Here is an 18,069-nt window from a genome sequence, read left to right as displayed (position 1 = left end):
CCAGCGAGTTGGCAGGTTGGAAAAGTATATTATTTTTGAAACTGAGAACGTCAACCTTCTAATAACAATTTTTTCTTAGAATTTAACACAAAATTTACAGCATTAGAAATCAAATACTACTAGTTTACTAAAAAAATACAGTTTAAGAAACGTCTATGAATAAACAAAATTTGGTAAGAGCAATTAGCTTTCGACAACACATCCTTTTATTCCAAGCCTGTTAGTGAGGAGCGAAACGACAACATGCGAAAAACTTAAAAATGGTACACGGTTAAATAAGCTATTACAAATTGACAATCGTGGACGGCAGGATTCGAACCTGCGCGGGCAGAGCCCACATGATTTCTAGTCATGCCCGATAACCACTCCGGCACGTCCACCGTAATGACTAAGTTTTTATATTTCATTGAACAAATTTCTAATTGTAATTAAGCCCTTACTCTTATTACAAAATTTAAAGTATGATAAATCAGATACACCAATTTATTAAAAAATAATACAGTTTAACTTTGAACAAATCTGTCAATGTTAACTTTGATCCATATCATTGACGGTTGGCTTAAATCACACACACTAAGCTTTGATTTCTAGACTTAAAAGTGTTAAACACTCAGAATTGACTAACATTCTTGAGACTTAATATGTTGCTTAGTGTGTGTGGATATATTGATAATAAAACCATATGATATTAAGCGATATCTTTTATCACGTAAATACCCGATTTGATATTTTTGTAGAATCAAGGATCCATATATAAAAATAATAACAGCTGCAAATAATATTAAAAACACAAAAATATATTATATGAGTTAAATTTACAATGACAAATTTAGACATAAAATTATATCTTTCAGACCATTCAAATAACTATCAAATACCCATCATCAATTAAAAACTATCCAAACTCAGGCCCGTTCATGGGCGAAGACGGGATGATCTGTTTATAGGGTCTACAAATTCACATCTCAATTGTAAATGGATACCATCAGAAGAGGGATGGATCAAGGCTAATTTTGACGAAGTGTCAAAAGGAAATCTAGGAGAATATGGTGCGGGGCTGCTTTTTCGGGATTGGAAGGGTAACATAATTGCATGGGGTGCCAAATTTTTGGAGAAGGGCATGAACAATGAGGTTGACATGCAAGCAGCACTCTTGGCGGTTGATTGGGGGTTGAAATTAATGTCGAGCCGTGTGGACAAAATGGAAGGAAAAGCTTGAGTAATGCATTTACGACAGTGTATTGATGATCTTGGTTTATGGCGGCAGTGTAGGACGATTGTGTCGGGTGTGGTATTAGGAGTATTGATTGATATATTGAAATTCGGTGGGTTTGCATTTTAAATTTGCTATCTCGGTTTTTTGAGAGTGCATAGCAAAGAGTGGAGACTAAGTTCGTAGAGGTGACGACATTGTAGTAGTGAGAATATGGAAGTGAGTTTCACCTTTAAAACGGTGAAGAAATTAGTGCCCTTTGTGGGCAAGGTGTCAGATAGGCCAATACATGGCCTGTTTCTTTACAAGAATGAAAGACTAATGCAAGCGGTAAAGTTAATGTTGGGGGAGGAGATTGTGCATATTAGTCATAATTGCGGCTTGGGGATTAGAATTTGAGGATATCGTGGATAAGGTGAAGAGGGTTTTGCATGAGTTAATAGGAGAAGACTATTTGGGAGGAAGGGAATCAATTTTGGATGGGCTATCTCAGGAGTGGGAATTGCAATTTCGGAAGGGATAAAGGAACCAATGAATCCCCTTCCTTTTGTTCACTGATAAGATGTGGATGGGAGGTGTTCAAGGCATTTGTAGTGTTAATACGAGTTGAAGAGGCTCTTAGAGCGGCGCATAAAGTGGCAAGGATGTAGAATGAAGATGGGTTGAAAATTAAGACCGAGAGTGCGAACAGAGGAAGCGACGAAAGTCCTAGCCAAGTTCAAAGATGAACATGAAAATTATAGTTAAAACCTTAGTTTAAAATTTTGGAATTCAATAACACTGAGAGGGGCGGGGGGTTGTGAATCAATGTTATACAAGAATGATCAATTTTAGCCTTATTAAAACATGTATACACCAACCGGTATATCGGTACATACAAAATTGAAAGAAGTAAAGAAACTAATAAGCCAATCACATAAATGAACACCATAACACAAAATTATACATGGAAAAATTCAAAGAGGAGAAACGATGGTGGGATTTGTGACGCACAATATTAATTCACTGGCCATATGAAAAGATATTACAAAATATAGGGGTCTGCACTTGCAGGAAGGCTTACAGCCTAGAGCACATTGCTTAATCACAAAAGGAGCCTCACTGACTACATACAAATCCAAACTACAATCTAGAGAAATGATTGAACTACTAAGATAGCATCTTCTATGTCAGAATACAGCTTTGGTTAAGCTCTTTCTGTTCCAGTATGAGACCCTAAACCCTTTATCAGAATACCCCTTTACACAAATATCCTCACATACATGATCTCTCTGATATATTTCGCATCTCCTTCATTATTTCCTTCCAATTACATATTCGCATCGTATCACATCCACTTCTATACAATTCCCATATCAAAATGATCTTGTCCAACTGACCTATATACCCTATACAACTTATCATGCCTTATGTCGACTTACAAAGATAATTACAATATCAATATACATGTCAGCTAGATAACATAAATACATGAATATCAATAACAATTGCCGACGCCAGATCCAAGAGATGTCGGCCTCCAATATCGATAATCTTATTCTAAACCAGGTCTGACTGCATTACCGGTAACCAAAGAAATCCTTTCATCATGTCGGTGTCGGTGTTGGTGCCGGTGTAGTGTCTGTGAAGTTCCTGTTGGTACACAACTGAACCAAAACATGAAGCCGGAACAAGATACCATGTTGCCATCAATGACAACATAGTGAAACCAACCAATTGAGTGTCAATTGCCAACAATCTCCCCCTTTGGCATTGAGGGCAACACTCATGTGGAAAATGGTCATGGTTTCATCTGTCGATTTCATCCTGCTTGCTCCCCCTGAGATGAATATTTATCAACACAAAATACTCCATACTATCATATCTCTATATTTCCCCCTAATGTATACAACTCCCTTTTTTTCTTTTTCACATCTATATCACTCCCCCTTTGACATCAACACCATCAAAATTTCTAAAAAGAATGTCAAAGATCCAAAACGAGGATAAGGAATGAAAGATACTGTACAATGAATACCTCAAAAATATCTTATTGGAGATTAATATATTTGAAAATATCTAGGTATGCCTTCTCAAAAAGCTCAATGTAAGTATCCCAACTAGATTTGAAAGTGCTAGATATAGATACAAGTCCATTTCTAGCATATGGGAAAAGGATTCTTTCTCTTTTTGCTCTGCTGGTGTTGGCTTTCCAACTAGATCTATACACTCCTTATGTACACCGACTGAATCCAACCGAGGATACCAAACCTCTTAGACTTCTGGCTCTTCTTATGATTTTTTCTTTTTCTTTTTCAAGAGCAAAAATTTGAGCTTCCAAAACCAAAATTTGACCATCAATGGATGTAGTCAATGAATTCAATCCATCAAAATAATTAGCTATACTTATAGTTTTCTCTTGGAATTCCTTAATCTTCTTGTCCAAATTAAATGTAAGAGCATCTATGTTACAACATACTCTATATATATTTATATAGTGCTTCAAAGAATTATCTATCAATTTCAATTTCTCATCAATTTCCTTTCTATCAAACTCAATCATATGATCAAATGCAACTCTTTTCGCCTGTGTAAACTTCTCTAGTGCTTGTTGGTTTGAAATCCGCTGCAAGGATTGAAAATCCTTTGAAATTTGCTCTGTAATTGTCTTAAACTTGTCGGATGGGCTCGATTCTCTATCAAACTTGCACTCTAGGAATAGTCTATGCAAAACAGTGATAGACTGATCAATAATCCCTTTATCCATAGATCCCTCCTTCATTAATTTATGTGAAGCCATCATCATGAGTTCAATAGAACTCATCTCGGTTATGTTTTTCTTTACAACCTGTGAGGTGTCAAATAACAACATTGATGGGCCTACTACCGGTTCCCTGCCAGATTCCCCTTTCTTCTCCTCTAATGTTTTAATCTTTTATAGTTTCCTCACTTGCACCATTGGCTTCACCACTTGCTGCAGTATCTGTAACTGTTAGTTCCTTTGTAGGAACTGTAACGTCATCATGAACATCTATATTTGGAGGACTGTTGACAGTGCATTTGTATTCGGAGGATTGTTGTCCTCAACATTAGTATCCTATATGTTATCAACCTTTTCACTCTCTGTATTTGTTGGTATCTCAACATTTGACTATACACTTATATCTACCGGGGGCTTAATTTCCACAATCTTAATGTTTTTCAAAATTGAGGGTGAAGTACCATAATACCCATTCCTTTCCCTTCAACTAGGATGTTTGCAGTGTCTGTCTTTGATTCCGATGAGGTAAAGAATCATCATTTCTCTTCAAAGAACTTAACCCATGCCTTGTGGGTCTCCTTTACTATCTCATTTACCATTGCTATCATAAGACTGGTTATTCTATGTTTGTTGTTAAAGACTTTTCTATCTACAACCTCAAGTGTCCTATCCATCTCCTCTGGAGTAATAGAAACACAAACAAATAACAACTCTTGAATTTTTATGTGCTTGTCTTCTTGCATTGCTAATAGTCTCCTAGCATCTAGCATATCATACAATTCTGCTAGTATTTGGTTTTCAATCTCTATGAAGTCTTTCTTATAAATATCCAAATATAACAAAACTGTTTCCTCTATCTCTCTTTGTTCATCATCCTCTAAATTCTCATAATAAAATTGTACATTCTTTAACATGCCATCCTGAGTAATCTCATTCACTAATTCTGCACAAGCTTTTGGTGGAATGATAGTTACATTACTAGATTCAATTGCCAGATTAATGTCTACCTTCTTCTTCCTTCTTCCAGTACTGGATGAAGTTGAAGGTGTTACGTTTGGTGCTTTCTTCTATGCCGTTAACTTGAATATAACTTTCCTAACCAGTTTCTTTTTAGCCTCTACCTTGGTTGCCTCTGTTTTCTTCCTTATAACCCTTTTGAAAGCTAGAGGTGTGTCATCCTCAGATGTAGACTTTGTTGTAATAGACTCAATGAACACTTCTGGTTCTTTTCTCTTCCTCCCTTTCTCTGGGACAACATCAATCAATGCTTTGATGCCATGTGAGACCTTTTCAACAAACTTACTTGTCTTTCCTTCCCGCTTCTCTCTTTTCTTCCAATTGAACTCTGTTTCAACCTCTTGTGTCTTTTGCTTTGTAGTACCACATGGCTTCTCAGCTTCATCAATAGGAGCATCAATGAAATTTTTTGCATAACTATCTAAAATTTGTCCATCAACTTCATATCCAATTTCCTCTATCCAAATCTTTCGAGGTTTAACCACTTCCATAAGTGTTTCATCTTTCTTCACCATGAAGCATATGTCAGTTGAGTATTTTTCAACAATATTTTTAGGAACCCTTTCTCTAGATTTCATAGTCTTCTGGAATGCCTTAAAATATCCCCATACTTTATCATCTCTTTGACTGCCTAATATAGTAATTGAATATTTTATTTGCCTCCCCATCGGGACGTCAAATGCCCATTCCGTCTTCCCAAAACCGGGAGTCTCATTCATGAAAAATAACATTAAATAGACAATTAAGTTTCCATACCAGAAATTTCCTTTCTTTTCTCCTTTAATCTTTCCTAAGCTTATCAATAATTCATCTAACATCCAACCACATAGTTCCAATTTCTCATTTTCTATGATCATCTTATAAGCTATGAAAATGCAAAAGCTAGAAACATAATTCAATCAGTTTGACTGAGTTACCTTATAACCGATGACCATGCTACCGAATATAATGTTTGTGTTGGTAATAGTGTTGATTCTCATGGATCTCCTTTTTTATGTTGTACTAGTGATTTTATTTACATAATCATTAGAAACCTTCTTATCTGGATGTTTCCCAACCTGTGGTAAACCAGTGAGTGCCTTGATGGATTCCTTGGTGATCTTGTAAGGTCTATCCAACTAGATAAACTCTCCATGTAAACTTCTTAAAACATACCTAGCTATTTCATCTTCGAATTCCAAAATGTCCAGAATGTCGGTAAACCCTAAGTCTTCAATGTGCTTGTATTTAGGTTTGATCTTTCCAGAATCTCCCATTAGCTCGCTCATGTACATTTTCTTTATATCAGATGTCCCCAAATCCTCAATGTGATAGTTTATGTATTCCCTAACATCTTTGACATACACAAATCCTTCCATAACAAGGGAGAATGCTCCAACTGAGTCTTCCAGGGTAGCCACATGTGGATACCGCTTGAAAATTGTCCAGGGACGATCCTTGACCTCAACAACAGTCAGGTTTACAATAAATATAGGAACAGATGATGATCCTGCTTCCATGATTAAAGATAAGTACCTATTAATCATTGTTGGTGAAACCCTAACAAACTGTTTTAGTCACTGGTAAAATCGCTCAAAAGAATATATGATTGCACTGAATCGGCTTTGATTTCTATGAATCGCTCTTAATTGCTCTAAATGCAAGTTGATCAATAATGAAGTGAATTTGACCTTTTAACCTCCAAGAAAAACCCTAATCTATCATTGATATCAGTGACTTCTAGTGAAAGATATCGGATCTCAAACAAAACCTATCAACATTGTAGTCTTAGAGAAATCGACTGATCAACCTAAATTTTCTAAGTAGTTTAACCAAGTCATCTTTATCTCGATAGTACCGGGTCATCCAATCTGAGTCAGTTACCTGTCTCCTAACCACTGCAGGGTTTTGCCACTAACATCTCATCAAACACACAAAGCAAGAACAACAAAAACAATCACTAAAACTGTCTGATCTATGATTTAAATTTTCTTTGTATGTTACATTTTAAATTGGTTTCCGCTTATTATTCCCTCTAAGTAACTCAAGGAAGTCTATCTTGACTAAGAGGACTAAGGACAATGGGCATAATACTTTTCTTTGTTTTCTACTTGAAGGAATGATTCCGATGATCTGGAAACATCTCATAAATTGGGTGTCTATGATAAGTTCCTTCAAATCAAGATAAAATTGCCACAAATACCTTGACTCTATTTATTTGTATGCTACAAAGAGGTTGGAACTATTTCCTTGTGTGTTTTGAATAACTTTTTTTATTATATAATCTGAATTCCTAATTAATCTGTCCTATGATATGAAGGATAAAAGGGTCATTGTGGACAAGATAATCACTATTGCATAGTAAAACAAAGGAACTCTTCTTTGTCTAGTTTGTTTGCACATAAGCAACATTCAGGTCATCCTGGCTCTTTATGCCTTGGTGCTTATGTTTGCTTGCTAAATCAAAAGGACATGACATTCAGGTCATCTTGGCTCTTTGTGCCTTGGTGCTTCTATTTATCTTTGACATTTTAAAATGCCCAGTGATGATAAATAGCATAACAAATTCAGTGACTAAAGTCTTAGGTTGCATTCATACTAAGCTTTGTGCATTTCAAGAAATTTCAGCATGATAGCTTTACTGTTTCTTTCCTTTGAATGAAGCTTGAATCTGAAATGATCATCATTTCTCTACTAAGTGGTCAACTACGTATCATCATCTTTGACATGATTGATTACCTATGTATTGACATCACAATTCCTACATGAGAATATCATATAGATCCACGAATCCATTTGCATATTCATTTGCATCCATCTTATCAAATTGAAAAAGAAAAAATTAAATATGACATTCACATTTACATCAAAATCATTATATTTATCCATTAAGTCATTCATTTGCATATGAAAATGAAAAAAATATTCATGATCATTAGCATTACATATAGTTGTACTGTAAAGGAAATGCATACATATAAGACATTATCTAGAATAACGCATATCAAAACCATCTCATGAATCATCCTATATCAATCAACACAATTCAAAATTCCTCCATTTGACACAAAATTTGTACCCCTACCATCTTGAGTACATTTTTGGGATCAAAATTGAAATATGACATCACTTTTCTAGTCAAATTCTCACAACGTTGACCACTTGGCACATTCATCTTCAAGTCAATCTTTGCATCACTTTGTGCTCAAATCTTTTCCACTAAACTCAACATTCCTTCAATTCATCTCAAATCAATTCTTAAATCATTCTCTGTGCTAAAATTATCATCGATAAATCTTTTTATCACTTGAATTGCCTCAAATCACTATGGTATCTCGCCATCTTTCGATTTCGATCTTGAGGGGGCATACTTTTTACATCATCATTATTAGTGATTACATCATCAAAAGTCGATAATTTTTTTTTTTCAAATCTTCAACAAAACTCAAGCAACAAATCTCTTCAATCAAATATTAATCGAACATCAATCAAATCTCATCAAACAAGACCTCATTGCTAGGGGCATCTCAACTTCATCACATCATATCAAGTTGAGGTTCTTCAAATCAAATCAATCTCTAGGGGCATATCAATTTCATCGCACCAAATCACATGATGAACTACACAAAAGCATGCAAACAATAGACAACAATATTCCTTCTCTCTATCAATCCATATCGCTCCCTATCCCTCACTCTTTGCATCTTCATAGACCTCTATATCTAGATTTATTCACCTCTATATCTCCATCTCTTAATTTTTTTCCCCTCTATTGACATCCCTCCATATTTCTTCTTTTATCTCTTCCCTTATCTCTATCTTACTATTTACTAATTCAAAGATTTTATTTAAATCATGTTTGGATTTGCTTGAGTGGATACATAGCTAATTTGAAACTATCACTTCTCCATCGAGACCATTGTTGCACAAAAAATCATTTTTTGAAGGTCCTACCAATTGGCCCCACCTATTACACAGATGTGTACAAAAATAGATAAAAAAAAATTTTGAATTGACCTTCCACACCATTTTGGCATACCCATTGCACACCAAAGTGCAGTTTCTAGTTTATTGTAATGGAATAAGAGTGCATTTTCAATACATAAACAATAGCCTATGTTAAACAATCTAAATTTTTTAAATATATATGTTTTTTATTAAGATAAATGGGTTTTACAGTGACCCGAAATACAAAAGTTTAACAACAAATTGGAGAATAAGCATCAAAGCACATAACCAATAGAAAAACCTAAACCTTCTTGGGCCAAGCCCATAAAACAACCTAAAACACAAAATAGATTGAAACCAGAAGAAATAGAGACCTAATGATAAGAATGGAACAAATTTGCATTCTTCTGAATAAATTTTTGATTGATATCCTCCAACTTGTCCATGATAAATATAGAGATGCCTTACTCTTGGTTCTTTCTCCTGGTACAGGTACACAAAATTGTCATATTATGGGAACAATAAATCTGACCATCTGCACCCCGCACTTTCTTTTTTTGCTTGGAATCCGAAGGAGTCACACTGGCAATGGGATCGACCCTATAATCTACAATCATATTATTGACCCTCATCAAGCGTTCATAACTATTATTCATGGTGGCCTTGTTGATCTCTACTAGATTTTTCAAACTTCCTTTAATATCTTCCAAGCTAATCTCCAGATTACATATTCTTCTTTCATGATTTGATTTCATCTTGTCCATGTCCTCACTTACTTTCTGGTGAACTCGAGGAGTTTCTTTGTATTACTGGGTCCAGGGTTGTCCATAAAAGTATCCACAATACCCTTTATACCATATTTTAATACTTCAATCTCCATGCCCATCTTCCAGAGACAATCCAACTGGCTGCTGGCTACAAAGGAAATACATTTATCCAGATCTGAGTCAATGACAAACCTCCCCTATTTCTGAGGATCAATGTTTATGGGGATTTTGATTTCAATCTCCTGTTCACTATCTTTATTGGCCCCATCTTTCCATATTTGGGCTTCTTAGATTTGGGAGAAACAAAATCACCAGACTTGGTACCCAAAATTTTATATTTGCTAGTGGCCCACCCAAGGTGCTTGTTGCGCCTACTAATACCTATCCCAGGGGTTATATTATGAATGGGACCCTCACCAATAGGTAGACAATACTCAGGGTCATCAAACAAGTCTTGATCCTGCTAGTCCTTGGCAAGCCCGTTATCTTCCCCTTCCAAATCCATGTTAGAAACCACCTGAACCTCTGGTTTAGAAGAAGAAACATGTGTTTTCAAAATAGAGTATGACTTGACTTCATGGGCTTTGGCATAATCCATAATAAGATGAATAAGGCCCTCATGGAGGATCGGATTATCCATATTCTTTGCATGTTTCTCTAAACTATCCCTTAACGAAGATAGCAAAGAAAATGAAATGAAAATTTTTCTATCGTTCCTGGAGTGATTCATGTGAGATTTTGCCAACATCAAGGGTAGAATGAAAAGTATAAAATAGAGACAAAAGAATGACAAGAACAAATTGTATTCTCATCAATATGCAAATGATCAACTGGATTCAACAATACAATGAATATAGGCCTGCTTATATAGGCAAGGCCATATGGATGTACGAGCACACAATCATGACATGTGGCTCAATGAGAAACAAGGGTAGGTAAGAAATACTAGGGGTAGGTAGGAGAAATAATATAATATTCCACAAGAGGTGGATGACCCACTGAATGTGGAGTGTAACAACAAAACAAGACCACAAAAGGTGGAATTTCTCCTACACACTCCATCCCTATGTGCACACTTCCTTAAGTGTCTCAAATCCAAACTATGGAGAGATGCATTATCCTAAGTTAACTTAAGTAAAGTGTAATAATATTCATAATGAATATTTACTTACACCAACACCTCCCTTAAGTGCAACTTAGGGGAATGAAGACTCAAGTCAACAATGCAAGAAGGGTCCCGGCTACTAGGCCATGATAGGTACTCATGTACAACATGCAATTGCAAGCAAAACTATGCAATGCAATCTCTCACAAATGGAGAAAGGGAGAAAACCAAGTGGGAAAAAACTTCCCCCCAAAGAGAGATGAAAGTACAAAAGACTCTCAAAGAAGAAGGACAAAACCTCAAAGAGGAAAAAGTTCCCCTCATAAGAGAGGAAGGAGAAGTCAGTTGACCCCCCCTAATGAAACATCCCGCACCCCGAAGAGAGCTCGCAACTGCTGGAACTTACTCTTGGTGAAAGGTTTGGTGAATATGTCTGCAACCTACTCCACTGTAGGACAATACTACAAATCAATGACCTTCTCTTGAATTAGCTCTCGGATATAGTGCATATGACTCTCATTGTGTTTGGTCCGCTGGTGCTGGACCGAGTTCTTCAAGCCAGCAATAACACTCTGATTGTCGCAATGTAGAACTATCGGTCGTGGAGTGGTGAACCCAAACTCTATGAGAATCTACTGAAGCCAAATGGTCTCGGTCGCTGCGTTAATAGCTCCTTGATACTCAGCCTCAGTCGAAGAGATAGAAATAGCATGTTGCTTCTTGCTTTGCCAACAAATGGGGCCTGAACCAAGGTGAAAAATATAACCAAAAGTAGACTTACGATCATCAAGATCGCCAGTCCAATCAGAGTCTGTGTAACCAACCAAGTGAAGTCTTGTGCCTGCTGCATAGTGAATCCCATAGTGATGTGTACCCTAGATGTAATATAGGATGTGCTTGGTGGCTTTCCAATGAAGCTCATGTGGTTCCTGTATGAAGCGGGAAACCATGCCAACTACAAATGAAATATCAGGGCGTGTATGAGTCAAGTAGATGAGACTACCCACAAGATGGCGATACAAAGTGGCATCAACTGATGGAGAAGAACTCTGAGCCTCAAGCTTGACTCCTGAAAGAAAGGGAGTCAGTGCAGGCTTACAATCAGCCATATGAAATCGTGCAAGTAGATCAAGAGCATACTTGGGCTGCGATAGTGTAATCTCGAAAGGTGACTATGAAATCTCTATCCCGAGAAAGTAGTGCAAAAGACCCATGTCAGTCATAGCAAATCTTTCATGCAAAGAAGATTTGACCCTGCTAATGATGGATGTGGTACTCTCTGTAATGATCAAATCATCAACATAGAGCACAAGTATCAAGTGAGAGTCATCCTATTGCAAAATGTAGACATTCAGATTGAAATGACACTTGATGAACCCTACTGAGAGAAGAAAGGAATCTATCTTGGTGTACCAAGCCTGGGGGCCTGCTTGAGGCCATAGAGAGATTTCCTTGGTCTGCAAACCAAGGAAGTATCCTGGATGAAACCCTATGGCTGCTCCATATAAATCTCCTCATCAAGATCACCATGAAGAAAAGCACTCTTCACATCCATCTTATGTACAACCCAACTATGAGCTGCAACAATAGCAAGTGTCAAGAGAATGGAGTTCATCTTGGCTACGGGCGCAAAGGTCTCAGTATAGTCAACACCTACAACTTGAGAGAACCCTTTCGCAACAAGCCGAGCCTTATACTTATCCACACTACCATCCGCTACAAACTTGGTCCGATAGATCCATTTACATCGAACCATCTTTCTCCCCTTAGGGAGATGGACTAAATCCCATGTGTTAGCAATGAATGCATGTGGTAGATCCTGATGTTGTGATTGAGTCCTCTGTATATCTGAAGGATCCCCAACAAGAGAACCCACTAACTCAAGTGTCTTTCGAGCCCAACAAGGTCAAGCTGGAGATGGAGAACAAGGCTCCTCAACTACAAGTGGACCCTGCGGAGTTGTAACCCTGCGAGTCAGAGTTGAAGGAGTCTAATTTAATTAATCACTAGCATCACTATCCACAATGGAGGAAGGTGGAGGAGGTAGAGAGGCTAAGCTAGGTGAGATTTCCTCAAAATGAACACTCCTCTCAATGAACACCTCATGTGTCTCAGAATCCATCAATCTATATGCCTTAACACCCTTTAGGATATCCAACAAATATGCAAGGCCGACTCTAAGGTTCCAATGCCTTGCATTTCTATGGAGGTATGCGAGCCCATGCTGGACACCCAAAGACTCTGAAATGTCTCACAATCGGTTTCCTACCAGCCCAAGCCTTACAAGGATTAACACCTTGCAAAGATTTGTGAGGAACCCGATTCTGGATGTGTGTAGCACAACTGATAGCCTCTGCCCAAAAAGTGGGATCAAGAGAACGTGCATGTATCATACAGCTAGCCATTTCTTTGAGAGTTTGATTCTTGCACTCTGCAACTCCGTTTTGTTGTGGAGTGTAAGCGACAGAATGCTAAAGATCAATCCCCTCAAATATACAAAAATCCTGAAGTCTTTTGTTCACATATTCCCTTCCTTTATCTGTACAAAGAATCTTGACCACTTTCCTGGATTGCTTCTCCACACGAGTCTTGAAGTCCTTAAATCTGTCAAATACTTCACTCTTATGAATGAGAAAGTAGACCCAAGTAAAGCGAGAGTAGTCATCGATGAAGGTGAGGACATAGCGGGCCTTGCTAAATGAAGGTGTTGGAAATGGACCTGCTACATCGTTGTGAACAAGTTGAAGAACTTCCAAAGCTCTCCAAGTTTTCCCTTTTTCAAACTTCTCCTTGAGATGCTTGCCCATGGAACAACTTGAACATACTCCCTCTGAAAAACTGATTCGAGGTAGACCTGTGACCATGTCTTTCGTGCTTAGCTGCTAAAGATAGCGGTAGTTGAGGTGACCAAACCACTCATGCCATAGCTTACTTTCTGAATTTAAATGAGTAAGCAAGGCTCTAGAAGGAGAACTTGGTACAAAGTGGGAGAATGAATAAAGCCTTGAATTATCATTGACTTCTCCCATAGCTACCAAGGCATCATCATCAAGTTGCTTTACCACAATTTAATCAGGTGTAAACTCAACCTTTTTCCCATTTCCATAATGACTGATTTGGTAGATGGAGAGAAGGTTGGTAGACAAGTTAGGAACATAAAGAACATTCTCAAATGTTCCATCATCCATGTCAATTGAACCTTTCCCTTCAACCTCTACTTGTGTATCATCACCTATGTAAATGTGAGGTACCTTAGATGTCTCCAATGAAGAAAACTACTCTTTTGTAGAATCCATGTGATAAGAGGCACCCAAGTCAAGTATCCACAAATGCTTGCCCTTTTCCCTTAGAATGTGAGGAAGAGGAAGGAGATGAATCCTTCTTTGTGTAGGCGGATGGAAAGTTGATGTTATTTTTCTTAAGAAGATTAGTTAACTCATCAACTTGCTTTGTGTGGCATCGATGCTCATCATGACCATACTTCTTGCAATATGCACAAGTTGGTTTATCCTTCTTAGGTGGTGTCCCCTTCTTGGAAGAGGATAAAAAATCGTCTTGTGATGGAGAGGATGATTGTCCTTTTTCCTATTGTGTCTTTGACTTAGATTGCTTCTTCTTCTTGTTGGAATCTTTGCCTTGACTTCCTTGATTCCCTTGATTAGCCACCAAAGCTTGGGACTTTGAAGACTTGAGAAGCCCCATGCTCAACAACATATATTGCTCCAATATCAACATTTCTATGAAAGCATCAAATGAAGGCATAACATAGGAACTCTCCACTTTCAAATGATGAGTTTGGAAGCTAGACACAAATGCTACATATTCTGGTGCAAGCTTGTCCAACAAGTTGAATATCAACTGAGCATCCTTTTTGTCAATTCCACAATCCTTAAGCTTTTCTCTTAGCTCATTTGCTTTGGTGACATAATCTTGGATTGTATTAAAATTCTTGGGATCCAAGTTGGTGAGCTTATTGTCAATCTTATAACCTTTGATTTCATCAATTTGACCATACAATTTCTAAAACATATCCCAAGCATCTTTGATTGTAGTACACTTCTCAATATGAAAAATGAGGTCATTTGATACATACTTGTGCAAAGTTCCAAGAGTCATGCAATTCTTAGTGAGCCATTCTAACTGAGCATTAGGATCAGCCTTAGGATCAGGTGGTGTTGCTATTGTTCCATCTATGTAATGCGTGAGACCTTTTTCCATTAATTTGCTCCATACTTTAATTTTCCATGATGCATAATTATGTGGAGTTAAAGGTGTAAATTTATGAGGACTCATTGCAACAAAAATGAAAGAGCACAAGGAAAGAGAGGCACAATCGCACAAGACACCCCCCCAAATTCACTCAATCAAAGAACCCCCCCCAAAAGTGATGATTTGGCACTTTATACTTAGTACGTGTACAATGAGCCACTTGCAAAAAATGACAAAGTGGACTTCTGATTTCAATTTTATAATTGCCTCAATAAAGCCAAAAGATACTCAAACTAATAGTGCAATAGATCTAAACTAAGATCCGAGCAATTTACAAGTACCGAGTAGACCAAATAAGACCAATATCTAAAAGTACAATTTCCACTTAAAATATCTAAAATATGATCATAGATTATGAAAGTAGATGAAAAAATGCAATTTAAAAAAAAACAGCACCTGAAAAAAAGGTTGTATGAGCTCAAACGAGGCCTTTGAAGTTGCAAAATTGAGGATTGGATAGGTACAGCTGAGAGAATCTAAAAATTTTGAAAAACCTGTTCACCAAAACTAGAAAATAACCACACCATTGGGAAGAGCATGAAAAATTATCCCAAATAAAAAAACATTGCACCCAAAAAGGAGCAAAATTGAGCAAGTTATGGGCCTCCAAAGTTGACCCAAAAATCCAAACTGCTCAATGAAGTGGTATAAAAATTTCCAAAGAAAATATTGATTAGACGCTGACTGGGTGTTGCTGACTGGGCACTGACTGTGTGTTGCTAACTGGGTAGAAGGTACGGATCCCAAAAAACAATTTTCAAAATTTTTTTTTTTTGAAAAAAAATCCAAAAATTTCGTACTGTACCATCCGAATTGGGCAGAAAATTTCCTTCACACCCAAAAATCAACTTTTGCCAAAATAGGTCGAATTTATACTCTATTTTTATGGAAATGACCTCTCGGACACAATGGTGAGGTCAAAAATTCTCCAAGATGCCTCCAAAAAGCATAGTTCCTTAGATCTGAAAATAGAAGCCTTTCAAAATGTCTCTAAAAACCAATTAATGAAGCCCCAATGACTCTGATACCATGTGAAATTTTGCCAAGATCAAGGGAACAATGAAAAGTATAAAATAGAGACAAAAGAATGACAAGAACAAACTGTATTCTCATCAATATGCAAATGATCAACTGGATTCAATAATACAATGAATATAGGCCTGCTTATATAGGCAAGGCCATATGGATGTACGAGCACACAATCATGACATGTGGCTCAATGAGAAACAAGGGTAGGTAAGAAATACTAGGGGTAGGTAGGAGAAATAATATAATATTCCACAAGAGGTGGATGACCCATTGAATGTGGAGTGTAACAACAAAACAAGACCACAAAATGTGGAATTTCTATAACAAGCTCTATCCCTATGTGCACACTTCCCTAAGTGTCTCAAATCTAAACTATGAAGAGATGCATTATCCTAAGTTAACTTAAGTAAAGTGTAATAATATTCATAATGAATATCTATTTACACCAACAATTTGAAATGACAAAGTGGTAGGAAAAAATGCTTGCATAACAGCCATCAAGAGTGATGTATCTCATGATAACCTCCACCACATTGGCCCAAGGCATCTTAAGATCCTTCTAATTGCACCCACTATCAACCATCTTCTGAATCCTATTCCTCTCCTTCTTCTTGTCAAAGAAAGTGGAGATAGCTTCTTCAGCAGATTTTTGTTCTTCAATCAATCCTAGACTCAATGCCATAGACCTTTAGAATACCATTATCTCAGCCTCTCACAAATTCTTCAGTGGCACTCGATGAACTCCCCTTCGACCTTTCCATATACAACACCGGGCCCCCATCTATAATCTCATTCCAAACCTCAGTATTCCGTTTCTAGTTCTCAAAAGAGGTAGGTTCCATCCTATTCTTGTCGTCCCCCATGAAATGCACAATTCTGAAAGTGCAAGATAACACACCCAGAACACAAAGCAACAAACCTGACCAAAAACAAGCGAAGCCTCTAGAATAGCTAGAATTGGGAGGCATCAAAAACTTCCACCAAGAGATATTATCCCAATGACGTTCTATCATTATGAATTGGTAATGAGTGGCTGATTAATTCGATGTCCTTTCTAGTCAGCTTGCATAGGTTTCCCAGGAAACTTTCCATTTTCGTCCACCATTTAACCTCCACATAATCCACCCCAAGATTTTCCATTTAATCAGCGAGGGCATTTCCTTCCTAATACATGTGAGAAGCTTTAAAATCATCCAGATTGCCAATCATAAGATGTAGTTAGTCGCGCCAATGAATTAGGATGATAGGGAGGTTAGTGACATTTGAGGGAGGTTGCTCTTTGTAATGAAAAAGATTAAAACATTACTAAACGCAAAAATTATAGAACACACTATCATAAGACCACCTATAAGAGATAATACCTCAAATAGATACAATTAGAGTGGATCTTTATCAACCCAATCCTTTGCATCATTCTACGTTATAAAATTTAAAGGTGATCCCAAAAAGAGATAAAGAAACCAACAATCCTGATTCCGCCCATCAACAACCAGTTTCACTAGACTCCTCTCCCTTTATCACCACCACTATCTTTGCCTTGCCCACCTTCTTCTCCCAAAATTCCTCCCTTGCTTCTACCAACACCGGGGTATAAACTACAAATCTCATTATACCGCCTATTATTCCTTCTTCTTCCTCGAGTCCTAAAATAGGTTCTGTGATCTCATAACTATGATCCCTCCAAGCCATTGGTTAAGCGAGGTGGTTAGAATGAAAAGGAAACATATCCAAGCTCACATTTCAGCTTGGATTTGATGCAGTAGTCATACCACTACAGATGTCCCCTGCGCCCAAAAAAGGCTTAACTACCTCAAGACTAATGGTTGACGCTTCCTCTAAATACGGACCATGAGATATGAAAAACTGCATTAAAGGCTAGCTGAGACAGGCAGAATGAGAGCTTCTAGCCAGGAACATACTGATCTGGTCTCACCTGTGCATACACGAAGAAGTCTCTGTCCCCCGTCATCTTAAAAAGCAGATCTCTCTTTTTCTTTCATTC

The 18,069-nt window shown here is 37.3% G+C and overlaps 1 non-coding gene across 1 annotated transcript; it reads right to left on the bottom strand.

Annotated features, from left to right (window-relative positions):
- Window positions 1-298: 298 nt before the first annotated feature.
- Window positions 299-380, bottom strand: TRNAS-AGA (transfer RNA serine (anticodon AGA)). The gene has a single exon. It is a non-coding gene; the product is annotated as a tRNA-Ser (tRNA).
- Window positions 381-18,069: the final 17,689 nt, after the last annotated feature.

Source organism: Cryptomeria japonica, chromosome 10, assembly GCF_030272615.1.
Source record: "Cryptomeria japonica chromosome 10, Sugi_1.0, whole genome shotgun sequence".
NCBI classification, from domain to species: Eukaryota; Viridiplantae; Streptophyta; class Pinopsida; order Cupressales; family Cupressaceae; genus Cryptomeria; species Cryptomeria japonica.
This window is presented reverse-complemented; position numbering and strand designations above follow the sequence as displayed.